Here is an 11932-nt window from a genome sequence, read left to right as displayed (position 1 = left end):
GGGCATGTGGACCTGTTTAGAAATATGCCAGCAAGATTTTGCTGAAAGGACCCTGATATAGCTGTCTCTTGTGAGGCTATGCCAGTGCCTGGCAAACACAGAAGTGGATGCTCACAGTCATCTATTGGATGGAACACAGGGCCCCCAATGGAGGAGCCAGAGAAAGTACCCAAGGAGCTGAAGGGGTCTGAAACAACAATATGAAGTAATTAGTAATCGCAGAGCTCATGTCTCTAGATGCATATGTAGCAGAAGATGGCCTAGTCGACTATCATTGAAAAGAGAGGCCCGTTGGTCTTCCAAACTTTATATGCCCCAGAACAGGGGAACACCAGGGCCAAGAAGTGGGAGTTAGTGGGTAGGGGAGCAGGGCACGGGGAGGGTATAGGGAAATTTTGGGATAGCATTTGAAATGTAAATGAAGAAAATATCTAATAATTTTTTTAAAAGTAGTCCCTTAGAATGATTGCAATCTTTGTTAGACAGAGTGCAGTTCACTAGCAAAACACTAAACATGAATGAGCACCGGAAGCTAAATCTAGAAGAAACAGTGAGGCTCTGCCATTGGGCATGAGTCCACCAAAGTAGGAAGAAGCAGCCAGAACACCACCAGAAGTTATTTGTTGTGTTTCTTTCTATGAAGTCAAGATAAATGAAGACCAGCATCAGTGAAGCCAAACAAAGATCAGCAAGGTGAACCAACGTCAGAGCATCATTCACTATCTGTTAGGTTATATTTATATACTTTCTAAACATTATGTCCTCTCAACTATACTCTCCAGCAAAACACCATATGTTCTTTCACCAGACAGCTTCCAGAGAAACATCACATGACACAACTGAGTCTCCAATGAAGCCAGAAACCCCCACTTCAATAAATTTAATTTTATGTTCCTTCCACCATTATTCCATACCCTTAAAATATATTTCCTCACATATTCTCCAGACTTCTGATAGAATTAAGTACCAAATTCATGAAGCTCTTCAGTAGGATAACACACCTTCTCATGAACTCTGTACCTCCCCTCTATGAATCTGTTTGGCCTTAAATCTGGTTCAGAGGCAACAATTGATGGTCTCCAAGGAACATCAATATTGTCTTGCCTCACATTTATTTCAGAGAAAGTCACTGCTGTATTAGCAGACAATAAAGGATTAATTTCCTCAGTCAAAGGTGAAAAGGGCAATATTTCAAGAATTAAGGTGAGATAAACCCTTGAGAATCTGAGGGTTTAAATTTCTCAGCATTAGTAAGGTCCTTCCACAAATTCTCACACCAAGTTATAGGATCTGATTCTTTACAAATTAATGCTCTTATTTTAACTGCCAACCTCTGAGTCTGGGAGTTAAAATTTCTCTTGTAATTCAGCCAAACTTATAATGACACTTTGGTTTTATTTTCCACAACTTTAATTCTGTGACTGATAGAATATTCTCATCCAGGGCATACTTCAACACCTTTAGACTGTCTATGCACATCTGGAGCCAGTCAGTTTTATTACTAAGTCCTTCACTGTCTTTTACTGTATTCTGAGATGATAGAAGTTGGTAAGTTTAATCACAGAGTTCATCCTTATCCCTTATCCATTTACCCAGAGATGCTAAGAGCAACAAACCAGCAACATCTTTTTATTTCCCCCTAAACTGTCCAAAGCTTTATATACAGGAGTCACCAAATATATTGTCACTCAAAACTGGTGAATCAAGATGATTAAGTACATTCATCTCCTTAATTTTGTAATGTAATTTACACCATGGGCTTTCAGTACTCTTTGAGATCCCAGGAGTGGAACTGATTTGAGAGGCTTCAGTAGCTATAGTGGTTAATGAATTGAAAAGCCTATTCCAGATGCGTAAAAGAATCATCCTTATACTTCTGTAGTCCTAGAACCAATTTTGATGCCAAAAATTATATTAGTCATAATTCTAGAATAACAGAAAATATAAAATTAATCTCAATATAGGAGACAGAGAGAGAGACAGAGAGAGACAGAGAGAGACAGAGAGAGAGAGAGAGAGAGAGAGAGAGAGAGAGAGAGAGAGAGAGAGAGAGAGAGAGATTGATTAAAGGAACTCTGGCCAGCTTAAGAGTGATGAACATGACTGCCCTTGTCCCCAGTTTCTTCTCACTTGCAAAAACCTGTTAGATTAAATTCCTAAAGCTAGCCAGTAAGGTCTATTCCCTCATTTGGCCAATTGCATCTCCTGAGGCTTAAAATCAAGATCCAGCTACCAAAGTATTAAAGCTTAGCAATCAATATCCCCTTTTAGATCACATAATTAACATGCTCAATTAAATTAAATACCTCATCCTTACACATGGTTTTCCCTTTTCCTTTTTTAAATTGACATTTTATAAATCACCATTTTTCTATGTGCCATGTCTGTCTCCTCTCTATCCAGACTTGGTCCTTGGTCCCACTCCAGGACAAATACCCTCATTCTGTCTCTCTTGTTCTCTCCCTTATCCCTCATCCTCTATGTCCTGTTATTGTTCCTTATCTCTGCCCTCTGTCCCTCTGTGGCAAACGTATCTCCTCTGTGTTGAACACTTGGTCTTGGGGATCCTGAGCCAATACTTTTCCTTCAGCTGTAACTATAGGTAGACATGTATGCACACACACACACACACACACACACACACACACACAGATATAGATAGATGAGAGATAGATAGATAGATAGATAGATAGATAGATAGATAGATAGATAGATGATAGATACAACAATAGATAGATAGGTAGGTAGGTAGATAGATAGATGATAGATAGATAGATAGATAGATAGATAGATAGATAGATAGATACAACAATAGATAGGTAGATACATACATACATACATACATACATGATAGATAGATAGATAGATAGATAGATAGATAGATAGATAGATAGATAGATAGATAGATAGATAGATAGAATAGAGACAGGGGCATTTATTGAAATAACTCAGAGGCTGCAGTCCTACTAATTCAGCAGTGGCTGGCTAAGAATGAAAAGTACAAGAATACACTAGTTGCTCAGTTCACAGGGCTGGCTTTCTTACCTAGTCTCCAGTATATGCTGGATTCCCAAAGAAGTAGACTCTAATGCCAGTGAAGGAATATATGTACTAGCACTTGCAAGGCAAGGCAAAAGCAAGCTGGTAAAGAGCAAAAGCTTATTTCTTCTGTGTCCGTTGCAGCCTCTAAACTTGAGGGTTGTAACTTCTTTTCTGGGTTGAATGACCTTTTCACAGGGGTCTAAGACTGTGAGAAACAGATATTTACATTGCAGTTCATAACAGTAATAAAATTACAGTTATTAAGTAGCAACAAAAATGTCTTGTAGTCTCCACAACATGAGGAAACATATTAAAAGGTCACAGCTTTAGGAAAGTTGGTAACCACTGCTCTATGTCCTCATATAGACTTCCATATGGTCCTGATTTAAGGTATGTCTTCCTGCTTCAGGACCTGAATCCAGGGTTTGTGTCTTCCTACCTCAAAAGTCCACAGTAGGAGTAGATTCATCTACTTCAAACTAAGCAAAATGTCTCTCACAAATGTGCCTTCCATTTTGTATTGTATGTCATTCCAGATATAGTCAAGTTGACAACCAATAATAGCCATCACAACATCTCCCCTTGGTATGTGCACTTCCTTAAGCTTATTTTTGAAGACTGCAATAGAACTAGGCAGAATAAAGAATAATTAAGTGATGCCATAAAAGCACATACCAGGGTGTGTATTCTGATTAACATAGGCTCTGAATAAACAAAACAATGAATAACCCAAGGTGAGATATTTGGATGGCTTTCAGGTAATGCCTTTGGACTCTCATCTTACACTTCGGTGTATTATTGACAAATAAGAGCATTTCTGTAACTTCTAGGAACAAATTTTCTAGAATTTATAAAGATACAGCATAAAGATGAAATTATTTAGTCATAAAAATGAAGCTATCAACAACTATCACAACTGCCAAGAACTAGTCAAAATTGACAGGAATAAGATAAATTAATGCATCTCTTATAAACTCCTGATGACCCTTTAAGCCTTCTAAGTAATCAATCTCATATCACAAAGGCAAAGACACCACATTCACTGTTATTACTAACTGGAGTAGCATTTTTGTCATTCTTCTGGTAAGGCCTCCAGATCTGTTCTCATGGGTTGTTTTTATTTGGTTACAAGAGCTATATATGAATTAAATGCACCTAATATAATGATGCCTTGCACAAATCAAAAAATGAGGTAGACTTATAAGCATGATAAGAATGAGTTGGTGAATGATATAGATATGAATAATTATGGCATAGTCCATAATCCCCATCTTCCTAGATTCTTGTACTGTAAATATTTTCTTGTCATGGCAACTGCCAATGCAGGTATCTATCCCATGATATTGAAAACACTAATTTCACTGAGACCAGACAAGAAAAATTAAGGACACATGGAAACTTAAACATGCCTTTATATACTGTAATATTATTTTGTATTATATCATAAGTGACATTTGAAAGTATGTAACATCAATCTTCAAAAATATACAGAATTTTAAATATTAAATTTAAAGATTTGTTTGCTGAGTCACCTCCTCAGCACCATTAAAGAATTTTTTGAGACAGGGTCAGAATGTGTGGTCCTGACCAGGCTTGCGCTTGCAATGTAAATGTTGCCCTGGCTGGCCTCAAACCTGCAGCCTGTTTCAACCTCCAGAGGGATTACAGGCAGTACAACCACATATAGCTTTAAATCTGTATTTGTGTTTTAGAAAGCAATCTTAAATGCATGGAACCACAACAAGAAAGGTATACTGTTGCTATGTAACTCCACATTAAGCCTTTATCCACTTTGTCTTTCCTGAGGGATTCATTGCTGTCCTTCATTTTCTGTACTGGCCCCTATAGTTCTTCATTTATACTTGAAAGGAAGGCATAGATGTTATGTCCCTTGGATATCTTTGTGTCACCTTGGAAACTGAATGTGTTTCAGAAAACTGACTTTCTGGTCTCCAGTTCATTAAGTACTGCAGCCCTGCCCCATAATACCATTGCTAAGTGGCTGTCTAAAATGCAGGCAAGTTCTCTCTGTTAGGATAATAATTACCCTTTCAGGTATTTTTGAATGGCTAAGCTGCTATTACAATTAATTATAGAGAACTCTTAAATAGCACAGCCAAGGAACATGGTATTCTAGCTAATGGTTCAATTGAAAGAATGAGAAATTAAAAGACTTAGTGTCCCTGTAACTCAGTCTGGAACTGGATCAGATGATTTGGTTTTTGGAGTGTTTCTCCTAATCTAGATCATTACCTTGAACAATCAGCTTCCTAAATGGAAAGGGGATAATTTTCAAATACTGGTAATGCTAGTGTGGATCTCCCCAACTCCTTCCTTCTTCCACTTTTCTCTTTCCACTTCTTCCACAGATTTTCTCTTCAGATAAAGAATATGTGATGAAGTTGTTACCAGTCAACGCTACTAAGCATTGAGACTATCTGGTTGGGGGGGGGGGGTAAGACTATGATGGGGTTATAGAAGGGAAGGCTGAGATTGAGATGTAAAGTAAGTAAATAAATAAATAACAGATAATATGGGAATCGCTGCTACTGTTTGTACTGCTGACAATACCTTATGAAAACTGAAGAATATCCTTGTCATGTTCCCTCTAATGTGATGTAGGGCATTTTCCCCACATGTATCTGTCAAGCTATTATAAAATGTAATGGTCTTAGGCATTGGATTCGATGTGAACATGGAAAGGATGGATGGAAGATAGGTCAATAGGTAAACTGCCTGCTTCACAAGGGTACTGTCCTGATCTCAGATTCTGAGAACCCATGCAAAAACCAGCACTGTGGATGGAAGCACAGGCATGGTGACTCCTAGTAGCTTGCTGGCCAGCCAATTTAGCTGAAAGATCAAAGTCCAGAGACCTTGACTCAAAAACTAATCTGTAAAATAGTAGAGGAAGATAACTAAAGTCAACCTCGGGCCTCCACATGTGAACATACAGTTGAGTACAGCTGCACACACACAGTATGCACATATGCAACACACACACACACACACACACACACACACACACATGCACACAGAAGCACACAGGGGGATGAAAGTGACCAAGATGCCCCAATCTACTAAGGGGTATTTTGCTCAATGCTCACATGTCTGTTCAACATGCATAAATTCCTGGCTTAAACCCGTTGCGTGCATCCAAGGATACACATGTGTGGGCTTATAAGAATATAAACCAAGTGTAACCCTCTTCCAGGCCTGGACAAGGAGTCAGGCAAGTTCCCCACATGACTCCCACTCTTCAGTGTTGAACTACTGCTTCTTTCCAGCCTTTTGCTTTGCCCCAGAGATCTCTCATCTCTCTGTAATGTTCACTATTTCTCATGTTTCACCTCAATCAAAGCTGCAGCTATCTCTGCAGTCAAACAACATAGCTTTTCACCATAAAGTAACAGCATATTCCCTTGCCTCTCACATCCTTGTTTATAACTAACTGTATCAATTTAGTTTAATATCCCCAAAACTCCTTTACAATGACTGAGAAAAGCAACATATTGTTTATGAGATCAAAGACAAGGGTAAGAACAAAGAGAGAAAAGTAAAATACAGAATGCAAAAAAGAAGAAAAAGAATGGAAGAGGTGGAGAAAAACTACATATTTTTAGAGCTACCAGAAAACACATAGCTATTATGCAAAGACCACACCACAGCAGTGTCTAAACAATTTAAAATTCATCCACCAGCTCTATCTCTCATTACATATATCTCTACTTGTGGGATTTCTTCTTTTCTCTTCTGAATCTAGTAAACAGAAGTGAGAGGGATTTTCTGTCTTTGTGCTTCCCTCAGTATTTTCCTAAATCCGTTTCTCAATGGCACTATGACCTTATGAAAGATTGTGGCCCTTTTAAAAAAGCTTCAAGCCTTCTAACTTTGTGTTGATGTAAAGCAATGTGGTGCTATAGCTTGCTTCTAGTGTTAGTCTAATTGGAAATTTCATAACTGCATAACAGTAGCAAAAGGAGATGACTGCTTACCATTTGCCAGCCTGCTTCTAAGAACAATCTCATTTTGTTTCATTGGGGTCCTCTGTCAGACTTCTAAGTCCATATTGTTATGGTTAAGAAAACAGAAGTTCATAGAGTTTGAGTAAATTTTCAGAAGGCATCATTCGGATTAAAATCTTTCCTTCAGAACATCAATCCACAAGGCTTTTGAGCAGGTGTGCTTTTGAGCAAGTGTGCTTTTGAGCACACTTTTATTTTTGTTTTTGTTTTGTTTTGTTTTGTTTTGTTTTGTTTTGTTTTGTTTTTCAGAAATCCACATACCCTAAGCTAGCCTTATATTGCTCTGTAGCTGATGATAGGATTGAAATCCTGATCCACAGACGCTTACCATGATGCCTAGGTTCTTTACCACATCTTTTGGTAACTCTTCAATAGGCCACAGTCTTGATTGATTTTTCTTTAAGATTACAGCTTCTCTGTTTGTCAGCTTGAGTAAGGGGCTCCACTTGAGAGCTAACATGCTAGAAAATGTGTACCCTTCAGGGATTGATTTATATAATGGAGCCCTCAAAGCATGGGGAACTTTCCTTCTGTGGTATTTTTCACACTGCCCTTACTTCTGAATTTTGCAGTTTAAGAAAAAGATACAGAAGCAGCACATGAGACAGAGGAAACTCATCAGCAAGAGTTTGTACAGAGGGCTCATCACTCCCAGACCCTGAAAAGATCTGAGATTGGATTCTACCTCTATCCTAACGGGGCTTTCCCCAAGGCGGATAGGGAGAGTTCCCAGAAAGTGGGGTTCATGCACAGACAAACCGGACAGGTGAGGGAGACAAAAGCAACACATGACTATAATAAACTACTTTATTCACAAAATACAATAAGGAGGTTTTTTTCACCAGATCCCTCTATTTTGAAGCCTCTAAAGAAAATAAATTTCATGTTATGAGCTCTGTAGAGTTATCTTCTTTAGGCTTTATAGGATTGCTTATTTTTTTAAGAACCAGTCTCCCTTTATAATGCAGAAACTAAAATGATTCTAAGGCCACTATCAGGATGTGAAAAAAAATAAAGTGTTCTATTTTGATCAGATAACTGAGAACCTAAATGGTCTAGAAACTGTACATGCTGAACAAAGATATTTAAAACACTTGCTGTACTTCACTGTACAATTATAAATCCTTCTTGCCTGAGGAATACCGAATGGCTGAGAAGCATCTGAAAAAATGTTCAACATCCTTAATCATCAGGGAAATGCAAATCAAAACAACCCTAAGATTCTACCTCACAACAGTCAGAATGGCTAAGATCAAAAATTCAGGTAACAGCAGATGCTGGCGAGGATGTGGAGAAAGAGGAACACTCCTCCATTGTTGGTGGGATTGCAAGCTTGTACATCCACTCTGGAAATCAGTCTGGCAGTTCCTCAGAAAATTGGACATAGTACTACCTGAGGATCCTGCAATACCTCTCCTGGGCATATATCCAGAAGATGTTCCAACCGGTAAGAAGGACACATGCTCCACAATGTTCATAGCAGCCTTATTTATAATAGCCAGAAGCTGGAAAGAACCCAGATGCCCCTCAACAGAGGAATGTATATAGAAAATGTGGTACATTTATACAATGGAGTACTACTCAGCTATTAAAAACAATGATTTCATGAAATTCCTAGGCAAATGGATGGACTGGAGTGCATCATCCTGAGTGAGGTAACCCTATAGGTGGAACAACAATATGAACTACCCAGTACCCCCCGGAGCTCGTGTCTCTAGCTGCATATGTATCAGAAGATGACCTAGTTGGCCATCAGTGGAGAGGCCCATTGATCGTGCAAACTTTATCTGCCTCAGTACAGGGGAACGCCAGGGCCAAGAAGTGGGAATGGGGGGGGGGGGGACTTTTGGGATAGCATTGGACATGTAAATGAAATAAATACCTAATAAAAATTAGTTAAATAAATAAATAAATAAATAAATAAATAAATAAATAAAATCCATCTTGCAATTTCTCAGACACTCAGGCCTCTGGAGCTAATTAACTGATCTGGCAGTGGAAAGATGTGGCCATGTGATTCATAGTTGCTGAATGGCTATGGGGTATTTAATTTCAACAATAGATCAATTAAAGTGGAGCAGTTAGCAAGAGTATCAGCATATAGAGCATGCCTACCTAAGTGACTCTTATTCAGCTTCAATACTACCTTCCTGAAGATTTGTGGTTTTTAGTTTCATAACAACTTCCATTGCAAAGAGCAGTAGGAAAGCCATGCCTTAGTTATGTATTGACAAATCTAACATGGTAACTCCCATAAGATGTCACTCATGCCTAGGAACAACTGGTTCATGGTGCAGGGTATACATCTTGATGTCCTCTGTGCCATACTACAAGACAGCAAGACCCATGGGTAGTCAAAGGGTGCAGAGATAAACCACTCCAAAGACATTCTCAAAGAACACGGTCTGCTTTATTGCATGTAAGTAACCACTTAGATAAGTGGAAGCCTAAAAATTGTGATTAGTTAGCACATTACCTCCGATTGGATAGTGAGTGCTTATACCACCCGGATCTCCATGCAGAAGGAGGACATTAAAAGAGATGTGAAGAGTGCAGACTCAACCACAGGCCAGCTAATCATGCTACTTCATAATCCAATGTTCTGGCTTCAGGAGCACGGTGAGCATGCTTCTTAGAAGTGCAGAATGCCAGGTATACTGGTTCCCAGATCAGGTCCACATTTTCTCCTACACCTCAAAGCTTATGTAAGTGAAGGAAATGGAAACTGTACATGAGCATTTCCAAATTTTGAGGGATGTACTTAAGCTGTACTAAATAAAGATCAGCCCTGTGTCCTCCCTACTCACAGAAAATATAATTCACTTTGAGCAAGTTTTGAATCCACTAATGAGACAGCTTTCAGGCAAGGTCTGCTGTGCTTCACATTTCATGCTCATTGCCACCACATATTTGTGTGTGTGTGTGTGTGTGTGTGTGTAGAGGAATCTACATTTTCTTGTGCTAGAGTATTTTCACAGGTTATTTTACTTAGTCCTTGTTCATTATGAAGTAAGCTTCAAAAAATTAGGAGTCCCTGCTAGTTGCTCCCAGGTCAACTATATCATCATTCTGTCCCATGACACTGCCTTGGCCTTTATGAATTGTGTGAGCTTCTCACAGAGCTTCCATAATTTTCTTTGTATCTTTTTCTTTACATCATAGGGAGTTATAGACACATAGCTGCCTTCTCATCTGAAGTAAATGCTGCCTAGTTCAGTTATTTCTGGGGAGGAAGTGGACTTCGGGGGTCAAATTCCTGAAAAGTTAGAAGTTCTGTCTGCTTCCTGAGCTCCAGCCCCAATTAAGAGGGGAAGAATCAGTCTTCTTCAGGAATGACCATGGTATGTTACCCAATCTCACTAACTGTTCAACCCTAAGCACATATACTTTTAGAGAACACAAAGTGAACTCAGTCGATGATGTGTGTTGGGAGAGTGGAAATTCTAAAAATTAAATTCAAAAACTCAAAATTAAAAAAGTTGCTTTTAAAGAACTAAGTATTAACAGGGCCGTGTATCCTCCTAGGTCCTCATGAACAGGAATGGACTCTTCTAGCTGCCTTTCAATGTCTCTGGCTACCATGTGTTATTTTGGGTTTTGTTGTTGTTGTTGTTGTTGTTGAAGAAGAAGAAGAAGAAGAAGAAGAAGAAGAAGAAGAAGAAGAAGAAGAAGAAGAAGAAGAAGAAGAAGAAGAACTTGTTCCATCCTCCTGAATTCTGCTGTCTTCACCTAAATGATCTCACATTCTGTAATGTTGGGTCTCTACATTTTTTTTCTCTTATAAAGATACCAGTGTTTAGATTTAGAGGCCATTCTATCCCAGTAAGGCCTTCACCTGAGTACACATAAATCCTTTTCTAAAGAAAGACACTCCCTTCCTATACACTGCAGCACCAGGGTTCCTTGCCCACTGAGTCTCCGGACAACAGCAAGGACCCACACAGGATCCCCCACGGGATCCGAAGACCTCTGGTGAGTGAAACACAGTGTCTGCTCCAATCCAATCACACGGGACCTGAGACTGCATTAACTAGGGAAGCAGATAAACCAGCCTGATCAGGGGCACAAGTCCCTTCTGGTCCACTGCAGCACCGGGGTTCCTTGCCCACAGAGTCTCCAGAAACCTGCAAGGACCCACACAGGATCACCACATGGGATCCTAAGACCTCTGGTGAGTGGAGCACAGCGTCTGCTCCAATACAATCGCACGGGACCTGAGACTGTATTAATTAAGGAAACAGATAACCTGGCCTGATCAGGGGCACAAGTCTCTTCCAGTTCACTCCAGAGGTGGGGTTCCTTGTACTCGGAGTCTCTGGACACCCCCAAGTCCTCACAGGACCCTCCACAGGAACTTAAGACCTCTGGTGAGTGGAACACAACTTCTGCCAGGAGGCGGGTTCGAACACCAGATATCAGGGCACCTTCCCTGCAAGAGGAGAGCTTGCCTGCAGAAAGTACACTGACCACTGAAACTAAGGAAAGATCTAGTCTCCCAAGACTGCTGATAGAGGCTAACATAATCACATGAGGAACAAGCTCTAACCAGAGACAACAATAACAACTAGCTCCAGAGAATACCAGATGGCCAAAGGCAAACATAAGAATCCTACTACAGAAATCAAGACCACTCACCATCGTCAGAACACAGCACTCCCACCCCACCTGGTCCTGGGCACCATCGAAAAGCTAGACCCAGATTTAAAAGCATATCTCATGATGATGGTAGAGGACAACGAGAAGGACTTTAATAACTCACTTAAAGAAGTACAGGAGAACACTGCTAAAGAGTTACAAATCCTTAAAGAAAAACAGGAAAACACAACCAAACAGGTAGAAGTCCTTAAAGAAAAACAGGAAAACAC

The sequence above is a fragment of the Mus caroli genome, unplaced genomic scaffold (assembly GCF_978045245.1).
Source record: "Mus caroli unplaced genomic scaffold, Mus_caroli_1 scaffold_6, whole genome shotgun sequence".
Classification (NCBI taxonomy): Eukaryota; Metazoa; Chordata; class Mammalia; order Rodentia; family Muridae; genus Mus; species Mus caroli.
Note: the sequence above shows the minus strand (reverse complement) of the source record.